Source organism: Cervus elaphus, chromosome 33 (genome assembly GCF_910594005.1).
Source record: "Cervus elaphus chromosome 33, mCerEla1.1, whole genome shotgun sequence".
Lineage (NCBI taxonomy): Eukaryota > Metazoa > Chordata > Mammalia > Artiodactyla > Cervidae > Cervus > Cervus elaphus.
Window position 1 is genome coordinate 13,134,476 of NC_057847.1, and position 22,908 is coordinate 13,157,383.

At 34.8% G+C, this 22,908-nt stretch overlaps 1 protein-coding gene across 3 annotated transcripts in view; it reads left to right on the forward strand.

The window, feature by feature from the left end:
• Nucleotides 1-1,720: 1,720 nt before the first annotated feature.
• The window catches only part of CALCRL (calcitonin receptor like receptor), a 130,591-nt gene continuing 109,403 nt past the window's right edge, over nt 1,721-22,908 (forward strand). For all 3 annotated transcript variants that reach the window (XM_043894109.1, XM_043894108.1, XM_043894112.1), the window contains exon 1: nt 1,721-1,963. The gene's annotated coding sequence lies outside the window, so the exon portion shown is untranslated. The remainder of the gene's footprint in view (nt 1,964-22,908) is intronic.

Sequence of the window (22,908 nt, forward strand, 5' to 3'; positions counted from 1 at the left end):
AATATCCACGTCAGTATTCTGATTAAAGAACCACTTTAAATCAGTATTCTGATTAAAGAACCACAAGTTGCAGTCATAGTCTGCAACTTGGACTTTTTTTTATCATGGCCTGAAATAAATTACTCAAAATGCAGCCTCCCAAAGCAAAGCAAAACCAAGCCCTAACTGCAAATAATGATATTCTACAACCTTGCAACCTCTGGTTATTTTCTATCTCCTGATAACTAAATAGGCATAAGTTAGTTTCTTATAAGCTTTATAACTATAATTTGATAGAGATTAGTATGTATCCTATTTATATGCATTTATTTTTATTGACCTTGATCCTATTGATCATAAAATTAGCAATTATGTAATAAGTTTCTTCTATGGATCCAAGTAATAAAAATGTCAGCAAGAACATACTGTTTAAAAACCATGAATCTTCTTTACTTTATGTTGCCTGGTCTTTTGTTAATTCTACGAGGAATTTGAGCATCTCATTTTGTTCTGGAATTGCAGTAACATACCAATATCTCAGTGTCTCTGATCTCAAATTTATTCAGAATTGAGAAATCATCATGATATCATCTGTACTTCTAAATGTTACCTAATTTGTTGATTGAAAATGTTAAAAATATAGGAATTTTAGGTATTATTTCATACATCTCTTCTAGTTTATAGATGAGAAAATTGATGTCCATACAAAGCTAGTGACTTTTGGTGCTGTTTAGGTTTCAGAAATTATAATTATTGTTGTATTTCATACATATAGTATATTGTTTAAAAAAGTACATTTCAAATTTAAAGCTTTCTTCCCTGATAACTTCCAATGATTTATTAAACACATTTTTAGAATAAAATTATGTTTTGAGGCAAACCTTTTTGTAAGATGTAAAAGTATGTTACATAATTTACCTTGTTTCATAATTTATATTTATAAACTATCTGCATTTTTGTTAAGGCTATTTTGAGGTACAAAATATTAATTACTTTTTTACTTCATAGGTGATGTCAAATACTTTAAAATATGTGCAATCATTTAAATGTATAAGGGTTCTCAAGGTTATTTTCTCTGAAATATATATTTATATATAATGAAAAATAATTATATATGTATATCTACACACACATAACACATACACACACAATGGTTCTGGTTAGGACATATTCCTGTGTCATGAACAAAATTAAAAAAATGTTCAAAAAGCTGCAGGAAAGAGTTTCATCATTTAATTGTGGAAAACTGATCAGGGAATAGCTCTGATTATCAGAGGTCCAAATTAACAAGAATTAGATCACAGAACTAATTATGATGGAAAAATAGTTATTACTTTTCTGTGTTCCTCTATGAAGAAAGACATGTTACATTGGAACATTCCCTTGATGCTTTGTAAAGTATAATTCAACACACACACACACACACACTCCCTAACTCCTTTAATTCTTTGAGCAGAATACTGCATTCAGATTCCCTTCAAACCATAGGCAGCTCTGTTTGACAAGTTAGAACAGAACTCAGTCAAGGTGAAATCCAGCCAGCTTTTGCTGCTAACAATGTGTTCATACAGCATATGATCTGTGTCTGTTCAGGCTGTTTCTTGCTCCTGTCTCAGAATAAAAAAGGAGAGCTGCTTTCCTGGGGTATGCCATTTGAGAAAGAAAGTAACCTAACACTAACTGCAGGCGGGGTCAGAGTGATGTAACAGGAAGCTCTGATGTTTCCCTTCTGCTGCTGAGCACATACAATGTGACAACCCTTCCAGTCTACTCAGAACAACACTCTCTCTCCAGCAGAGTGTCACCTCCTGCCTTAGGATCACCAAGCTCCGCTAACTGGACCTCACCCTGCCTGCAGGATCATATTGCAAGGCTTTCACCCTTCCCCACCTTGCCTGGGGGTACATTTCTTCTGCGGAATCTCAGAAAATCAAATTCCATCCTAAGAATAGTTCACCAAGAATTTCCTTAGGAGCTGTTCTGGGTAAGTGCATTATTCAAGAATAAATATATTTATTCAGAGTAGTATTCTCAAGTCGTTTGACAATGTTTTTAGTATAGAACTCAGTTAGTGACATTGAAATTATGTTTAAACAGTTTTCATTTATTTCACGTGTTAGAAAAACGACAGTGTATCTCCCCAAGATGTACACAATACCTGTTACTACTAGATAATATTATGTACAGTGCTATTCTAGAAGATAAATTTGGGAAGTAATAAAACACCTAAATGGATTTAAAGGCATACTTTTGAACAAATATCTTAATCAGGGAACAGTGCCTTTTAAAATTAGCTCTACTGTTAGCTAAGCTTAAATTTTGACAGCTGGAAAACATTTTTCCCCCAAAAGAGTCTTTAAACTTTCCATATAATCAGTGTTCTAAAAAAGGGGGGTGAGAGAATACTTATGGGGGGCTTGGAGCCTCACTCGCTCTGCTGTTAAACGCAGTGGAGAATCTAAGGGAAAGTAATAACTGGATTTATTCTATTTGTCTTCTATTTGCTTCCACCTCTATTTACACATACATCTCGAACTATTGAACTAATGGAATTTTCATTGTTCGCTGTTGCCAGATGTGTTTACATCTTTTACTAATCCTAAACTGTTTCCGCTGTGTTGGATCATGGGGTGGGCAACAAAGGAAAAAACACAACTGGGACTGAGAAAATGTTGGTATTTCTATATTAACTCTAATTTCAAAGCTTTTTATAGCTAAGAAGTAATAGAATGTGTTGCTTCCATTTGTCTGATAACCTTCTGCAAGCTTTTTCGGGAGGGTGTGATATTGAGATAACAAAGAAAACAGCAAATATTTCCCAATTGGGTATATCAGGTTGTTAGAGAGAAATTAAAGTGTGTTTTTAAAAAAATAATTTCCAGGATAGAACTTACTGAAATGTTGAGATGGAACATCTGTTAATGCTTCTTTCAACAGTACAGACAATTGGACAATTTAAGAAACGAGTGTCTACTTTATAAGATGTTTGTAGAGAGACATGACAAATTTATTGCTGAGGAAAATTAGATGTCAGATTTGGGTTCAAATTATATTGATTGACATAATTTTAGTATATTTTCATACCCAAATGAAATTATAATCTGCAAAATGTCTTTCCATGGAGAAATTCTGTGCTTAATCATCTATAATCAGGCACATTAACAGTGGACCAGCAATCATTCTGAGTAATTCCTTCATAAGTTTCTACTCAGTTCTTCCATATATTTCTCCAAATAATGGAAACTTCAATTAAGTCTTATTTTTGTGATTCTTTAAAAATATTATGGCTGGCTTCCTATCTCCTGTCATCATTAATTGTACTAAGTTCCCTGACACATTTGTGGAAATGGATATTGTTTTTGAATGTAACTTTGTAAATAGCCATTAGATAATTAGGGGAGGAAATGGAAAGAACACATTAAATGCCTAACCCAATGTCATGGGATAGTAACAAAAACTAAAAATAGCAGTTCTTCTAGTTTATTTTCTTAGAAGGAGGTATTACATTAAATTAATATCATATTTTATAAGAAATTTCCTCAAATTCTTTAATCTCTAATTGCTAACCAAAACCCCATAATTTTCTTGAATAGCTTATTTTTGGTAACAATTATAGTGATGTATAATTTTTATTTTCAAATAATAGTGTAGAATATTCAGGAATGAATATTGTGGATCTTTTGGCAAAGGCTTGTTATTTGAGAAAAATCACTGAAAATTTGAAATAAGAATTCATGTTATTATATTCTACAGTTTGCTTTCTTTAATTGTAAGGAAATATCAGAGCACTGACACATGCTTTCAGCCATAAAGAATTAATTTATTTTTCTGAATGATATTACCCTATAAGATCATAAAATGAATGCACAGAATCTAATGCCAGTTCTAAATATGTAAGATAAAATATAGAATTGAGAAATTACACGGGTAATGTGAGATAAAATATGTTTTACCTGCAATATTTAGTTGTCTTTAGAATTGCTTTTGGTTATTGCTACAAGTCTCCTCTTCCCCAGTATATCTTGGCACATGCCAAAATATAATTTTGTTAGATAAAATATGTAAACTTTTAGAATACATAAGATCTTTCACTCACTTTGAAAAGCAATGAATAACAAAATATTAAAAAGAAATCAGAGTTGAGTCTGTAATTTTAAGACTATGTTAAATGAATGGCCAAGGTGTATGTACTTTTCTTATTGGTGATGCCTCGGATATAATGAAGTTTAAATTGAGTCAACACCCTAGCATACATATGAGAATCTTCACATTCACTTGTACATATTTTATCATTCTTTCATGCATAACAGATATTTACTTCAGTAAAAAATTCAAATAATATCAGAACAAGAAGTTTACCTTATAAGCTCTATGTTAGCGTGGAAAAATTATTTGATAAACATGTAAAATCTAATCAGAATTCAGTTAATAGTATTATTACATATTTCTAATTTAGATCATATCTGTAACAATTATAGCAATATTTTGTTTTCAACCCTTACCTCCATGGTTAAAATTTGAGAGTTACTTAATTTTTAAGACTTGCCTTAGTGATTGCTATAGAACAATTAACAAAATACTTTAAACATCAAAATATGCATTCACTGTACAAAACTTGTTTATGTATGACATTGAACACAGCTTGAAAAAAAGAATTCTGTTTTTAGAGATACCATGATAATGGTCAACATTTCAGAAAACAAATATATTTAAAGAACATTATTTGAAGTCATTGGTTTCATTCCTTATCTTTGTTTACGATTCAGAGAAGCTTTTAACCCATAAACATAAGATATATCATTGCAATGGTGTTAAAGACAGACACTCAGAGAGTCAAACTTGTAGCATCTGTTAGTTCTTGACTTAATCAGACTTTCAGAGAATGAACTTAAGATGAAAAGTCAGTATATACTTGTTTAAAAGATTTGTCTGTGTCTGGTTTTGAAGTCCAGGGGTGCACTATATAAATGTCTATAATTTCTTAGGAAATCTTTCTTTTTCTACTGAATTACTACTACCATGTTGTTGTTGCACTATTACATTTAAGAAATTCTCTCATTTAATACCAGAAAATGCTCTGATGCAGTTAAATGGAAAATAAAAGTTTACCAGAGACACAGGGTCTGCATAGTAATGCATATGTCACACATTTTCCCATTTATTCACATGGACAACCATGCCTCCCAAATTCTTTCATCAATCCATAGTTATGCAACTCAAAGTAACTGGATAGTTTTCATACCTTAATTTTAGTTTATCTACTTATAAGTTGGTTTATAATTTTGAAGATATATAGACTTAACTAGTATAAAATTGCATAATATAGAATACATTTAATTGTAAAATTTGGAATGTGAATATTGACCTAGTGTGATTTAAGGAAAAAGAACATATGATTAGATATATGATAATTAAATCAACAAAACCTATTTAAATAACAAGATATTCTTTTATACATACTGTTATCATTCCAGCTTAAACAACTTAAACTTTCTGTCCTCAATAAATACAGATTATTATCTTTTCATATCTAATTTGAATTACAATATTGTTCATTAAATTAGATTAAATTAAGTATTCTGTATTTTTCATATTTGAGTTAACTTAAAATCAAATTAATTTGTTTTTAACTTTAATGTTATTTATAAAAAATGAATAAATGGATTTTAAAGACCCAATAAAAGTCTTCTTAATATTAAAAAATAAAATGGAATCATTGTCTGTGACAGAGTTAGGTTCTATGATTATTAGGTTACTGGTATTATTATCAGATAAGTTGCAAATACTTTACCAGAATATATTTCTTCCTTTTTTTCCCTTAAATTTCTTTACTTAAAAAAAGACAATATCATGCAAAACTAACACAACAATATATTATCGCTTGCAAAAATGGTCAAAGGGGTGTATTTACTTTTAAATCAAGTTTTAATCCTTTTCTTCCTTTATGGTTTAATTAAATGTATCATATGCTTTCTACCTTACAACCAATTAATAGGACAAAAACTCAACCCAATATAAATCTAAATAAACAATTAACCAACCCAACCCTGTGGTATTAAGGTTTTATACCTTATTGCTGTTGTTGGATGGAGCCCAGTTTTCAGAGAAATCTTATCCATCTTAACATGGAACATATTTTTTAAATAAAAAATGTTAATATGACATAAACTTTTGTATAAATCTGTCATTATTTCTCTATTCAGGTTTAGGTTAACTCAGACCCAATTGTGCTTCTCATAAACCATAGTGACGTGAAAAAGTGGTATAGTGAAATAGCAGCTAGCAAGTTTACAATGAGCCTGTCCCTCTCCTTTCAGCCTAGTCAGTGGGGGGTCATTAGCATATTCATGAGCACACAGACTTGGTTTTATCAATGGAAACTAAGTAAATTTGTCTTATATCCATGCACAGATTTGATACATTTTACAAATGAGTATTAGTTTGAATCCATAACCATTAGTTAACCTGACACCAATTATTATGCAGATATCTGTGCATGAACCTCAGTTTTGCTTCCCTTCCAAGGATAATTTGAAGGGAAAATTGGAACTTCGCTAAGTACTAGAGAAGAATAAATAATGTGATAGCAGAAAATAAGGAGGATTAAAACTGTGGGAAAAGAATGCCAGCAATACAAAATTGTTGATCTGTTTTTCTCAATTGTGTTCATTTCAAATATGAGGGAAAATAGGAGACTTGTTTTTATTAGATAATGTGAACCTAATATTAGGGTAACAGGCTTAAATATTTTATTAATCAATTTACATATTTCTTTTAAAAATCATTTCAATGAAGCTGTTTTGGTTTCAAATCTTTTTTTATGACATGACAATAAACTTTAATAGCTAAGGCAAAAATATAACTTTTGTAGTTGTGTTTTAGAAATTTAGATATAGTTGTTGTTTGAAGCAATTCCCTGGAAAGGAGTATGTTTTAGACCACAATCATATCATATTTAGTAAAGACATTGCTACATTTTAAATGTGTTAAACACAATTTTATTAAAGTCCCAGTTAACTAAAATATCTTGGAATTGTCAGGCTTACTTGAGTAAATACATATATTTATTGTCAGTTTGCTTTGCTTTCTGATCCTTGACATTATAAGATGAGGATGTATTATTGAATGAAGGATGCATTATTGGATTTTGTTGTTGTTTGGTTGCTAATAGTGTCCAGCTCTTGGGACTCATGGACTGTTGCCCACCAGGCTCCTCTGTCCATGAATTTCCTAGTCTAGAATACTGGAATGGGTAGCCATGCCCTCCTCCAGGGAATCTTTGCAACCCAGGGATCCAAATGGAGTCTTCTGCATTAGCAGGAAGATTCTTTACTGCGGTGCCATCAGAGAAAGCCTTCATTATTGGATGGATCCATCTTAATACGCCTGAGGGACAAAAACATTTTTTATTTTGGCCTCAAACAGGAGAGTCTGCCTCCTCTGCTGCAGCCTCTAACAGGAGGATCTGCCTTCCCTGCTACAGCATTCCTTCCCAAGGTCAACAGAAGGTGAACCTGTCCACACTGCACCCATACCAGAGAACCCTGTTTTAAAGGGTGGCTTGCTGCTACTGACTTAGTTAATTTCTTTGAGGGTTTGCTATGTGCCATGGACATTATTCATTACTAATGTATAAACTCCTGTAAACTTCCCTCAAAGCCCTAGCAAATATCATCCTTGTTTGCACATAAGAAACTCCTAAAGCACAGAGCTCCTAAGTAATGTGCCCAAAGTCATATAGTTATCAAGTGGCAGAACAAGGCCTTGAATCTTGACTCATGCTCTGAACAACTCTGCTTCCCTCTCCAATTGGTGGCTAGTACCCTGGAGAAGGAAATGGCAACCCACTCCAGTACCCTTGCCTGGAAAAACCCATGAACGGAGCCTGGTAGGCTACAGTCCATGGGGTCGCAAAGAGTCAGACACGACTGAGCGGCTTCATTTCACTTCACTTCACTTCTCTTCACCGCGTCATCCCTAGTGCAAAGGGATGCTGTTCCTAGAATCTTAGCTTAAGTGCACTTAGTTAGTTAGCTCAGTCGCTCAGTCGTGTCTGACTCTTTCCAGCCCCATGGACTGCAGCACACCAGGCCTCCCTGTCCATCACCAACTCCTGGAGCTTACTCAAACTCATGTCCATTGAGTCGGTGATGCCATCCAACCATCTCATCCTCTGTCGTCCCCTTCTCCTCCCACCTTCAATCTTTCCCAGCATCAGGGTCTTTTCCAATGAGTTGGTTCTTTTCATCAGGTGGTCAAAATATTGGAGTTTCAGCTTCAGCATCAGTCCTTCCAATGAGTATTCAGGACTGAGTTCCTTTAGGATGGACTGGTTTGATCTCCTTACAGGCTAAGGGACTCTCAAGAGTCTTCTCCAACACCACAGTTCAAAAGCCTCAATTCTTTGGTGCTCAGCTTTCTTTATAGTCCAAATCTCATATCCATACCTGACTGCTGGAAAAACCATAGCTTTGACTAGATGGACATTTGTTGGCAAAGGACTATCTCTGCTTTTTGCTGTCTAGGTTGTTCATAGCTTTTCTTCCAAATAGCAAGCATGTTTCAGTTTCATGCTGTAGTCACCATCTGCAGTGATTTTGGAGCTCAAGGAAAGAATGTCTCTCACTGTTTCCATTGTATCCCCATCTATTTGCCATGAAGTGATGGGACCAGATGCCATGATCTCAGTTTTTTGTTTTTTTTTTTTTAATTTTGAGTTTTAAGCCATCTTTTAAACTCTCCTCTTTCACTTTCATCAAGAAGCTCTTTATTTCCTCTTCACTTAGTGCAATGAGGTTGGTGTCATCCACACATGTGAGATTATTGATAATTCTCCAGCAATCTTAATTCCAGCTTCTGATTTATTCTCATGATGTACTCTGCTTATAAGTTAAATAAACAGGGTGACAATATACAGCCTTGACATACTCCTTTCCCATTGTGGAATCAGTCTATTGTTCCATATCCAGTTCTAACTGTTGCTTCTTCACCTGTATCCAGGTTTCTCAGGAGGCAGGTAAGGTGGTCTGGTATTCCCCATCTCTTGAAGACTTTCCTACAGTTTGTTGTGTTCCACACAGTCAAAGGATTTGGCATAGTCGATAAAGCAGAAGTAGATGCTTTTCTGGAGATGTCTTGCTTTCTCGATGATCCAGTCAGTTCAGTTCAGTCCCTCTGTCGTGTCCGACTCTGCATACCATGAAACACAGCATACCAGGCCTCCCTGTCCATCACCAACCCGAAGTTCACCCAAACCCATGTCCATTGAGTAGGTGATGCCAGATAGCCATCTCATCATCTGTCCTCCCCTTCTCCTCCTGCCTTCAATCTTTCCCAACATTAGGGTCTTTTCAAATGAGTCAGCTATCGCATCAGGTGGCCAAAATGTTGGAGTTTCAGCTTCAACATCAGTCCTTCCAATGAACACCCAGGACTGATTTCCTTTAGGATGGACTCTTTGGATCTCCTTGAAGTCCAAGGGACTCTCAGGAGTCTTCTCCAGCACCACAGTTCAATTCTTCTGGGCTCAGCTTTCTTTATAGTCCAACTCTCACATCCATGCATGACTACTGGAAAAAACATAACCTTGACTACACAGACCTTTGTTGACAAAATAACGTCTCTGCTTTTTAATATGTTGTCTAGATTAGTCATAACTTTCCTTCCAAGGAGTAAGCATCTTTTAATTTCATGGCTGCAATCATCATCTGCAGTGATTTTGGAGCCCCCCAAAATAAAGTCAGCCACTGTTTCCCCATCTATTTGCCATGAGGTGATGGGACTGGATGCCATGATCTTAGTTTTCTGAATGTTGAACTTTAAGCCAACTTTTTCACTCTCCTCTTTCACTTTCATCAAGAGGCTCTTTAGTTCTTCTAGACTTTCTGACTTAAGGGTGGTGTCATCTGCATATATGAGGTTGTTGGTATTTCTCCCGGAAATCTTGATTCCAGCTTGTGCTTTCTCCAGCCCAGCGTTTCTCATGATGCACTCTGCATACAAGTTAAATAAGCAAGGTGACAATATACAGCTTTGATGTACTCCTTATCCTATTTGGAACCAGTCTGTTGTTCCAGGTCCAGTTCTAACTGTTGCTTCCTGACCTGCATACAGGTTTCTCAAGAGGCAGGTCAGGTGGTCTGGTATTCTGATCTTTTTCAGAATTTTCCACAGTTTATTGTGTTCCACACAGTCAAAGGCTTTGGCATAGTCAATAAAGAAAAAATAGATGTTTTTCTGGAACTCTCTTGCTTTTTCAATGATCCAGCAGATGTTGGCAATTTGATCTCTGGTTCCTCTGCCTTTTCTAAAACCAGCTTGAACATTTAGAACTTCATGGTTCACGTATTGCTGAAGCCTGGCTTGGAGAATTTTGAGCATTACTTTACTAGCTGGTGAGAGGAATGCAATTGTGTGGTAGTTTGAGCATTCTTTGGCATTGCCTTACTTTGGGATCAGAATGAAAACTGACCTTTTCCAGTTCTGTGGCCACTACTGAGTTTTCCAAATTTGCTGGCATATTGAGTGCAGCACTTTCACAGCATCATCTTTCAGGATTTGAAATAGCTCAACTGGAATTCCATCACCTCCACTAGCTTTGTTTGTAATAGTGCTTTTTAAGGCCCACTTGACTTCACATTCCAGGATGTCTGGCTCTAGGTGAGTGATCACACCATCATTGTTATCTGGGTCATGAAGATCTCTTTGTACAGTTCTTCTGTGTATTCTTGCCACTTCTTAATATCTTCTGCTTCTGTTAGGTCCATACCATTTCTGTCCTTTATCGAACCCATCTTTGCATGAATTGTTCCCTTGGTATCTCTAATTTTCTTGAAGAGATCTCTAGTCTTTCCCATTCTGTTATTTTACTCTATTTCTTTGCATTGATTGCTAAGGAAGGCTTTCTTATCTCTCCTTGCTATTCTTTGGAACTCTGCATTCAAATGGAAATATTTTTCCTTTTCTCCTTTGCTTTTCACTTCTCTTTTCACAGCTATTTGTAAGGCCTCTTCAGACAGCCGTTTTGCTCTTTTGCATTTCTTTTCCATGGGGATGGTCTTGATCCCTGTCTCCTGTACAATGTCATGAACCTCTGTTCATAGTTCATCAGGCACTCTGTCTATCAGATCTAGTCCCTTAAATCTATTTCTCACTTCCACTGTATAGTCATAAGGGATTTGATTTAGGTCATACCTGAATGGTCTAGTGGTTTTCCCCACTTTCTTCAGTTTAAGTCTGAATTTGGCAATAAGGAGTTCATGATCTGAGCCACAGTCAGCTCCTGGTCTTGTTTTTGCTGACTGTATAGAGCTTCTCCATCTTTGGCTGCAAAGAATATAATCAATCTGATTTTGGTGTTGACCATTTGGTGATGTCCATGTGTAGAGTCTTCTCTTGTGTTGTGTGAAGAGGGTGTTTGCTATGACCAGTGCCTTTTCTTGGCAAAACTCTGTTGGCATTTGCCCTCCTTCATTCTGTAGTCCAAGGCCAAATTTGCCTGTTACTCCAGGTGTTTCTTGACTTCCTACTTTTGCATTCCAGTCCCCTATAATGAAAAGGACATCTTTTTGGGTGTTAGTTCTAGAAGGTCTTGTAGGTCTTCATAGAACCATTCAACTTCAGCTTCTTCAGCATTACTAGTTGGGGCATAGGCTTGGATTACCGTGATATTGAATGGTTTGCCTTGGAAATGAACAGAGATCATTCTGTCATCTTTGAGATTGCATTCAAGTACTGTATTCCGGACTCTTTTGTTTACCATGATAGCTACTCCATTTCTTCTAAGGGATTCCTGCCCACAGCCATAGATATAATGGCCATCTGAGTTAAATTCACCCATTCCTGTCCACTTTAGTTTACTGATTCCTAGAATGTCAACATTCACTCTTGCCATCTCCTGTTTGACCACTTCCAATTTGCCTTGATTCATGGACCTAACATTCCAGGTTCCTATGCAATATTGCTCTTTACAGCATCCGACCTTGCTTCTATCACCAGTCACATCCACAATTGGATGTTGTTTTTGCTTTGGTTCCATCCCTTCATTCTTTCTGGAGTTATTTCTCCACTGATCTCCCATAGCATATTGGGCACCTATGGACCTGGTCAGTTCATCTCTTAGTTTCCTATCTTTTTGCCTTTTCATGCTGTTCACGGCGTTCTCAAGGCAAGAATACTAAGGTGGTTTGCATTCCCTTCTCCAGTGGACCACATTTTGTTAGAACTCTCCATCATGACCTGTCCATCTTGGGCACCCCTACATGCCATAGTTCACAGTTTCTTTGAGTTAGACAAGGCTAAGATCCATGTGATAAGTTTGGTTAGTTTTCTGTGATTGTGTTTTTCATATTGTCTGCCCTCTGATGGATAAGGATAAGAGATTTATGGAAGCTTCCTTATGGGAGAGACTGACTGAGGGGGAAACTGGGTCTTTCTGATGGGCGGGGCCATGCTCCATAAATCTTTAATCCTATCTTTTGTTGATGGGCAGGGCTGTGTTCCCTCCCTGTTGTTTGTCCTCTGGCCTAACTATGGTGAAGGTAATGGAGATAATGAGGACCTTCTTCAAAAGATCCCATGCAAGCACTGCCATACTCAGTACCCCTGACCCTATAGCAGGCCACTGTCGACCCACATTAAGTGTAATGTGCATTGAAATTCTTTCAGAACAGTGATGGAGTAAATAACCTTAGCTTTCCAGGTTACTCCATGAGTTTAATTTTTAAGTATTTTTTTATTTGCCACCTTTATCAGCTGCAAAAAAAATTAAAAAGCTATAATATCAGTTAAAATATGAGCCACATTACAGATGTGAAGCTTAATGGACTTTGGTTTTTGGTTACTCACATTTGAACCCAAACTTCACCACTACTTAGTTCCCTTTTCTGTCAAATGGAAGTGATAATCATACTGCTTTATAAGGGTTTGTTAGGAATCCAAGAAACAATGCATTAAAAATGTTTGGCACAGCCATTGGCACTTAGTAGGTATTCAACATATTTTAGTGCTCATCATAAATTTTTCATGAACAAGAGGAAATAACTGAGGACATAACTTGTGTCTCTGCAAAAGCTTATTTAAATCAACATACAGAAAATTAGAATACAGCCCCTTCATAGGACAGGAAGAGTGAACAAGAGTGATTTGTAATTTTTTTAGACTGATCACACTTTTGTAATCATCATATAATATATGCCAGAACCTAATAAAACTGACATTGCTAATCATTTCTACTAAGTTTGAGCACTTAAAAGGTATCTTCATGCTAATAATTTTAAATGCATATTACATAGAAATTATTGTTTTCTTTCTTTCTTTTACATATGAAGTCCAATGAAGTAAACAGTGTTCCCAAAATCAAATGGTCATCATTGACAAAGCTCTGATTTTTACATATGTCTACTGTGATTCTGAATCCTAACTATTTTGTTGCACTTTTGTGTATTATATTTTATTAGATCTCTTATTACAAATGTTGTGCAAAGTTGAATAACAATAATGATCGACCAGATCCAAACTCAATTTCTTCTAACTTGAGATAATACAAATAAATTTAATCATGTTACTTATGTGGGCTTTGTGAAATATGGTACATTAGATATAAATTTAGATGTCTGTCCAGAAATTTTTAGTTTTGAGTATTTATAGAAGCTGTAGAAATTCAAAATTTAAAGAACATTTAGAATGTTCAAATGTCATTTTAGGACTCCAAGTTTCTGGTGGTTATTTTATTTTTTAAAAAATGTCTTTATAGAAGGGCCTTTTTATGACTGTCTAATGGTACCCATTTATACTATCTTATGTATTATATTTCAGAAATATGATGAAAGAATACCTGTACAATAAGATTGTTAACATTCATTTAGGTTTTAGTTTAAAATAATTTATTCTGTTTTTGAATATTATATGATATATGATCCACATTGAGAATATAATGAAAGCTACAAACTCTTTTTCCTGTACAAAACCAACTAATCTATATTCATAAGATAAATGTCATAGAGGCTCACATTTTGCATATAATTGCATGAGTTTCAAGGGACTTCCCTTTTTGATGGATCCAGTAAGAGTTTTGGATCTCATTTATGAAACTTGCTAATTAATTGAAATGACAATTTTTCTTCTAGAATGAAGCAAATCATATGTATATATTTTTCATATACCTCAGATACATTTATAAGTACCTACAAACTTAAAAAAATCAGAAACAAATGACCTATAAGATTATTTTCATCAACTAGAGCACAATACTGCATGAAAAACTGCTCAAGGAAAAACTACACAGTAGTAGAATCTGCAATTGGTAATTTTCTGTCTTCTCTCCCTTTTCCTTTCACCCTGTTTCTATACATACACCTGAACCTGCCTAATCCTCACCCTTCTCTAAACCAAATACTCAACAGCTAGTTTCTGGTCTCAGGTGGTCAAGAGAAGCATGGAAAAATTCTTGAAGAAATTTTTTTCTTCTTTAGTAAACCTCAATATTTACTCCTAAAGCCTTCAAATGATTGGAAAGCTTTATCACATACATTATCAAGGGTCATCTGCTTTACTTAAAGTTGGCTGATGGTAGATGTTAATCACACCTACAAAATACCTTCACAGCAACATCTAGATTAGCTGTGATTAGTTGTCTGATTGATCAAACAAGTGGGCACCATAGCCTAGCCAAGTTAACAGATAAAATAACCATAATAACTATTTAGGGAGATTCATCTATATTTGCTCTTTTTTCTCCAAAATGATTTAGATTTTTATATTTGGAAAGTCTTCAAAAATTCCTTCTGGAGTGATAAGTGGAACTGTAGTGAATTTGCTAGTTAAATTGACAAGAACTGACATCTTAATGCCATCCAACCATGAGCATGGTACACATTCTCTAGTTACTCAGGACTTTCTCTAGAGGGATGATAGGGGCAGTCTGATGTGGTTTAAATATATGTTGAGGATATATTTAAAGAAAATTATAATACATATTATTATAATATGAATATATTTTTATTATAAATGGGGGACATTAAAGAGATATGACATGATATAAAGTTTCCACATTTTAAGAAAAAGGAACATACCCATAGGACCTTCCCAGATTGCTCTTCCTCTTATCAAGTTAAAATATGTTCTCACTGCAATATATTTTATTTGGGGAAATTTCTGCTCACACCAGAATTTAATCTGGTCAGAGTATAACTATGGTTTAGCTCAGTGACTGTGCCGTTATTGCTATTAAGGGTGCTAGGCTTAAACAGGATGATCCTCAGTTTTGCAATCATCCATGATATGCCAGGCCCTATGTTAGAGGTTAAAGGTGAGCAAGACAAGACCCAGGGTCTGGACAACATCAGCTCCACCTCAGCCCAATGCAAGACAGCACTGACTAAATAACCTATTAACTCAATCTATACTGCTGGCTGTCACTCCATTTTTCATCTTGTCCCAAGATCAGGACTGCTGCCTTAACTAGGATGTTTTCTAAAATGATAAAAACTGATGAGTCAGATATTTTCTGACTCATATACTTATGAGCCAGACTTATATAATTCTGACTCTGCATATATTTATTATATTTAAGAAACCTTGGATTATAGATTAAAAGAAAAAAACCCTGAAATAAGGGATAATCTAATGGATTTTACTAGGCTCACAATTGTGTGTGCTTCGATATTCTGAAACATTTTCTTTTCAACTGCTCTGACGTAATTTTGGCATTTTAAATTTTAACGGAAAGATTTCCTTGCATCTAAATCCACCCAAACTGTCATGGTTGTGTAGCAGAAATTGTTCATTTTTTTAGGCTAGAAAGAATGTGGGTAAAGAAAGTGATATCATTAAGAATAAAGCTTTGAAGAATGTTTGGGCTCATTAATTTGAATAGGAAGTTTTTCAAATGAGATATAAACAAGGTTTAAGGTCTAGAGCAAACTGTAAGGGGTGAAATCCATAAAATAATTTTCCTAAATATTGTTTAATATTTTAATTAATTGAATTCTTCACATGAATTAGCTTCCTTAATTATACAGTTTCCAAAAGGATTTCCCATACTGTGTTCCATGTTATCAGTCCAAAATTTAGAATTCTTACTAAGTCTTTTGATAATCAAATTAATATTTTTCCATATTTAATGAAGCAGATTCCATCCTACTTCTTTCAAAGTAAATATATCAAAATCAAAGAGCTTATATTAGAGTTTTTGTGTGAGTCGAACATCCTTCAAAAATTCACTAATTTTGTAAATTTTCAGATTAACCCTGAAAGCTCACAGTTCATGAAATTCTCAACTGTCACCAGTTCAGTACCATAAGAGGTTATGTATTTAAGGCTACAAAATCTCAATTTTCTTAGTTATAGTACCATCCAGACCATAAAAGACTACATGTTCAAACCTTTCAATGTTGCATGTAGTTTCTGATGCTAGATGCCAGAATAAGATAAATAAATCTAGTTTATGGGATCCAAACTTAGAAGCAGGAGATCCCAGCTCAGGGTGTCCTCAGAGGGTTTCACTAAGAGTAACTATGATGTAGGTCTTGAAATAGCATGTGCTCTTAAAAACAAAGTTAGATTTTTACACAGACAACACCCTGCTCCTAATTACTCAAAACCATTAAATCATTTGTCCTACACCCTGGTCCTTTTTTCTTCCACACATAGTTGCATAATTTTATTATCATGTGAGGAAAATAGTCTGTAAACACAATATGTAAGCTTTTCTATCTGGAGAACTATCACAGTATATCAATTCCAATTTGAATAACTCTTTAAAATTAACATTTGTGATAAAAAACATAGACCAGGGACTTCCCTGGCAGTCCAGTGGTTAAGACACTGTACTTCCAAAGCAGGGAGCGCAGATTCAATCACCGGTTGGGGAACCAAGATCCTGCAAGCCACATAGTGTGGCCAATAAATAAAGCAAAGATCATTGTGTATCATATTACTTTATTGATATAACATTGTAATAAAAGTTATTTGAATGAATTAATTGAGTAACTTTCTATTAATGTTTATTATGTCTTCTTTTCTCTATTCTTCATCACATATGCATCATTGTAGCACCTGAAGATGAAAACAAAACAAAACAAAACACTAATTGTTCTTATTTGTGGGCCTATCGTTCCTAGAGTCTGTATTTTAGTAGTTCTTCTTTCTTTTATTGAGTCCTTTACCTCCAAACATGGAGAAGAAAATGGCAACCCACTCCAGTATTCTTGCCTGGAAAATCCCATGGACGGAGGATTCTGGTAGGCTACAGTCCATGGGGTTGCAAAGAATCGGACACGACTGAGCAACTTCACTTCACTTCACTTACCTCCAAACAAGTTGATTTCTTTGCTAGTACTTCTGATACCAACTAGTGTAAGTTTAAAGGAAGGTCAACACATTATTTAAGATATGATTAAATTTTATCTGAGTTTCTTTTATGGAGCACAGAATACTTTTCCCTCAGATATCCATATGCCTAAGTCTTTGCTCAGATAAAAGCTGTTCTTTGGGGCTTAAGCTAATCACTATTTGAAATAAACCTACAGCTATACCTACACCCCTTCCCCAGTGGCTCAGATGGTAAAGAATCTGCCTGCAATACAGGAGACTGGGTCTGTTCAATCCCTGGGTCTGGAAGATCCCCTGGAGGAGGGCATGGCAACTCACTCCAGTATTTTTGCCTGACGAATCCCATGGACACTGGAGCCTGGTGGGCTACAATCCATGGGGTCCCAAAGAGTTGGACCGGAGTGAGTCACTGACACTACAACACTGCATACCACTACAACCCTATTGTTCATCTTTGCCTATTTTAGCATGTCCTTGCTTTTTTACTATAAAATCAATCACCTGGCAACAAGCCATCTGTTATAATTTACACAATTTCTGTTATTATTTATGTTCTGTCCATGACACTAACCCCTAAGCTCTACAAGTACTTCTATTTTTTTTTTCCCCACTGATACATAGCACCTAGATAAGTGTCTACATTAGTAGGTGCTTAAAAACTGTTTAATAAATGACTAAATGAATGAATGTTTCTTTCTACCAGTCTCCACAGAAAACTTGATAGTGACTCTGTGATTTTGTATGCAGTGCACAATAGATATCAGAGCTGAAATTCTGAAGATGTTAGTCACTACATATTGCCAAAGAGAAAATATTCAGAAACTAATTACTGTCTTATTATTCCTAGGTCAACCTAATATTTACCCCTTACTGTCATTATAAATAAAGATGCTTTCAGTAATGTATTTAGTGTTCAGGTTTCACTGAATTCCAAGGCGTGACCTTCCAAACTGGGGTAAATGAGAAGGCTGCTCAGTGTTTTAACACAGAATGTTGAAGCATTTCCCTAAATGGCCAAACAATGACTGAAATTGGCAGAATTTCTTGTTGAAACTGGCAGACTTGCCCACTGTTGCCTCCCAACAAAAGTCTTCCTCCATGACTAGTTGCCTTTTTGGACAATAGCACTAAAATGTCTATAGAAGGAGAAAAAGAACACTTAGTGGTGAAATTGAAAGAAAGTAAATTAATCTTATAAAAAAGCATGTAGGATAGGATACAAATCCTGTTTGATTGTCAAAAAATTATACATCTCTGTAATAATTGATGAGTTACATATTTCTATATCTGTAATTTCTCAAGCTTTTAAGTATTGATTTATAAATATTTAAAGATAATTCTAAAAAAGAGTGCCAAGTGTCAATGCCCTTTCATCGTTGTATAGTTCTGCAAGTTTTCTAAACTTAAAGCCAAAGGACTATTTTATAAATTAAAATATATAATTGTCACTAAATAAAATCATGATTTGTTTGAAAGCTCATGATAAATTTTCACAAAATATGTCTTCTTAATTGACACAAGTCATAAATTTTAACAATTCTTTTCTATTTAGATTCTCCAAGGGTTTATGTCCATAGTATTCAGAAAAAAATATGTATGTGTATATATACACATTTTATATGAATGTGTCAAGGCTGTGACTTCCCTGGTGGTTCAGGTGGTAAGGAATCTGTCTATGATGCAGGAGGCCTTAGTTCCATCTCTGGGGCAGGAGGATCCTCTGGAGAAGGAAATGGCAACTCACTCCTATTTTCTTGCCTGGGAAGTCCTATGAACTGAGGAACCTGGTGGGCTACAGTCCATAGGGTTGCACAAGAGGTAGTTACAACTGAGCATGCAAACACCAACTTATAATAAAGTTACTATTATAAAACATAATAATAATAATGCCCTAACAAAAATTGTATTTTGTTTTATAATTATTCTACATTCATTCTGATATGTTTATATACATGTATTTATGTTTATGTATATATGATATGTTTACATATCATGTGGTCTCCTGCATGACAGGCAGATTCTTTACTGTTTGAGCCACCAGCGAAGCCCCATATATAATGTGATAATCCAATATTCTACAACACATTTTCTTTTTCCCAAGTAGCTTAGAATAAGCAATAATAATAATAAAAGCTGAAACCAAAAATAGCTTTTAAAAGACCAAAATGTGGCAATTACTAATCTAGAAGGGCTTGATGAAATGGTAGAAAGGGCAGTTAAACTTTACATAATAATAGAGTAATAATAGAATTTTCAGTCCAGGTACTTGGCACATAAAATTGGAGTGGAAAAATAACTGATTTCTCACAGTGAGCAGAGACACTACACTTTCTCAAGCTAGAATCATGCCCTACAATGAAAAATGGGTACTCCCAGCAGTCCTGTTCAGCAAAAGGCAATGCCAAAATATTTGTTTACTCTCATCTAGATTCAGCAGAGGTACCTTGTATTCCTGAGAACCTTTTCTAATAGAGTGCTGCTTGTAGAATGAAAAAGCTGTTTTGAAGTCTGAATAGTTGTCTAATACTAAATTAAGTCTAAAAAAATTGCTGTCAACTTAAAATAATTTCCCCAATTGTTATAATTGACTCTTTATTGCATATTGAATTTATGGGTACAGGCCAAAAATTCCTTATCAGTTTTAGCAGTTCTTCAGCTCTTACATACGCTGGATCTCCTTGACTCTGTTAAATGTCTCTTTTCTAGAGGCAGAGCTTGCTAGCCTACAGCATGGAATATGACTGTAAATCAGTTTGGTAACCCATGATGTTGCCCACAAGCAAATGTTATTAGCAATTCTTTAATTATTTATATTTTAATTCCTCTTACTAGGTCCTCACCTCACTTGTTTCTAAAGGAGTGGATGTGCTCTCCTTGTTTACATGGATCATATTTTTTAATTGTATATATTTAAACATATAATTTAAAAAGTACACAAACCTTAAACTTTTCTTCCTTCAAGTAAAACCAGGTCAGATCTGATCACAGCATCTGGGCAAATGGCAAGGTGAAAGCTTTTGAGATTCAACCAGAAGTTGATGAAACCATAAATGAAAGGAACAAGATTAGAGAGTGAAGAATTGCTCAGGAGAACAGAAAAGATTCCGAAAAAATCTCATCTAGAGACCAAATATACATATCTGTAAAAATGTAATTAATTTAGTAATCATTGCTTACTGAGTCAAAAAAGTGATATAAAGCCAGAGTGAGGGGTGTGATTTGTCAGTAAAAGAAAGCAGAAAAAGAGAAGGGGAGTAAGCAGAATAAAGAGAGGGAAAGAGAGAAGATAAAAGGAGAAGCTCTAAAAGAAGATAAATTGCTTTGATAAGACATATTATTTGCCAGAAAGTTTAGGAAATAAAAATCCAGCACTGAACTGCATCAATTAAGAGGTGGAGATACTCTGGACACATGACCGTGGACAAAAAGTTAATATGAAAATCCTTCTAGCTGTTTGGTATACCATGTTGGATAGGAAAATTTAACTGCCCTTTTGTTTGAAGAATGGGGTTGAGTGTTAAGCCTAAAGGATATTCCTCTGATAAGAGGTGACAAGTATTTATGAAGAAGTTGTGAGAAGCAAATGCCACCTCCTAATTGTAATCATGTTCTAAAAATCTAATTGTTCAAGATTCTACTTTTAAAAGTGAAGGGTTCATAGAGTCTGACCCACTGGAACATCTTAGTCTGTCTAGGATAGTTCCTCAAAAGGCAGCCCAGAAATTGGGCTCCCTTAATCCTACCACGTTTAAAGCAGCAGACCTGGTTTGGTTAACTGCACATCTCTTGGCTCATTCCAAATATACCAAATCAATCTGAGGTGGCTCAAGATACAGAGGAAGATGATGCTGAAATGAGTCCTACATGCTCTGAAAACTGTTTTCTCTTTACGTTGGATTTTGTGAGAATAAGAGGTGATAATATGATTGAGTGCAAATTTATAATAACAAAATTAGAGTGAACAAGGCATGTGTTTAAATCAAGTGATTAAGTAATGAAAAAATAAGTATAAATTCACACTGGACTACACATATATAACAAGATACATATTGCTTTCCCTTCTCATTCTTGCTTAGAGAATTATTAGTTTTGTGATTTGAGGTGCACGTTTTCCATGTCTGAATCATTATAACTTAAAAGTCTTAGAAACTTGGTAATAATCCAAAGTACAACTTTATCCATCCTTTCTTTTTTCACTGACCTCAAGGGGAAGTATACACACACACAAATACAAACATATACACAGATTCACAGGTTGTTCATCATTGGTCTTTCAAAATTCCCTTCATATAGATAAGAAACTAACCTAAAGTAAAAGAGAATTCACACACCTAAATCACATTTCTAAAATTTACAAAGTGTTTAAACTGTGCATATATTATGATTTATCTATTACATTTTAAAAGGGGTCTGATCTTAACAATATTCTGATGAAAGGAAGTAAACTTTAAAATTGATCAGTGCTGTGTAGGTCATCTCCATCTCCTACCCTACATCCAAGACCTATCTGAAATACATTGCATTTTTATATATTTTGATCCACAGATCTATAACAAGTTCTTGATTCCATAGTAAGGAATCATACTCTGCACGTTGTCCTTTAAAACCTTTTTATATTTTAAAATTTCCATGCATATAAAAGATTATTCAAATGCACTGTTTAAATAAATAAATTCCTATATACCCAGAACCCATCTTGTTCACCATATTTGTCACTAATTAAGTCACATGTGTGTGCCCAGAAGTAAGCCATTAGCCTAAACTTGTACTAGTCATTCCCTTGCTTTACTTTATGGCTTGACCATAATCATCTGTATTTCTAAGCAATGTATTATTTAGTTCTATGTTTTTAGTTTTACTTTTATGAGAGTGGAATCCTTCTGAATATAGACTTTGGAGACTTGCTTCTCATTCAGCATTATGTTCTGGAGATGCATCTGTATTAATGTGTGTAATTGTGGTTCTTTTCACTGCTGCAGTGTTCCTTAGTATGAATTTATCTTTTTTTCTGCTGAGAACATTTGGATTGCTTCTACAATTTTGCTATTACAAATAATGAAGCAATGAACATTTTTAAATATATTTCCTTGGTACATATGTCTGAGTTTCTTTAGGGAATACATTTATGAGTGGGATTTAAGGATCCTAGCGATTCTTATACAAATTTATTCTCCCACCGTGTGTGAGGTTCCCATTGCATCATATCCTTTCCAGTACTTTGTGTTAACGTCAAACTTTTTAATTTATGCCAGCTTAGTGGGTGTAACATAGTATCTCATTGTGGTTTTAATTTGCATTGTCTTAATTATGAATCACAGCAAATTTGCATGTAAAACAAATTAAAATTTTCCTCCAAAACATTTGTTTCTAATTGGGTAGCAGTGACTGAATGTAGAATTATGGTAAAACCACTTTTTGCTTATATGTTTTTGAGGAAAGGACTATTTTTGGTTAGGGGGGTCCAGGGAAAGGACAAGTTGTTTTATTGCTTTAAAGCTGGGTATGGATGAGTGGCATTTCTCATCATGACCAAGAACATAAATTGATAATGCCTAGAATCATACCCCCAAATTTCCATTTCTTTTCATTCAAAAATCC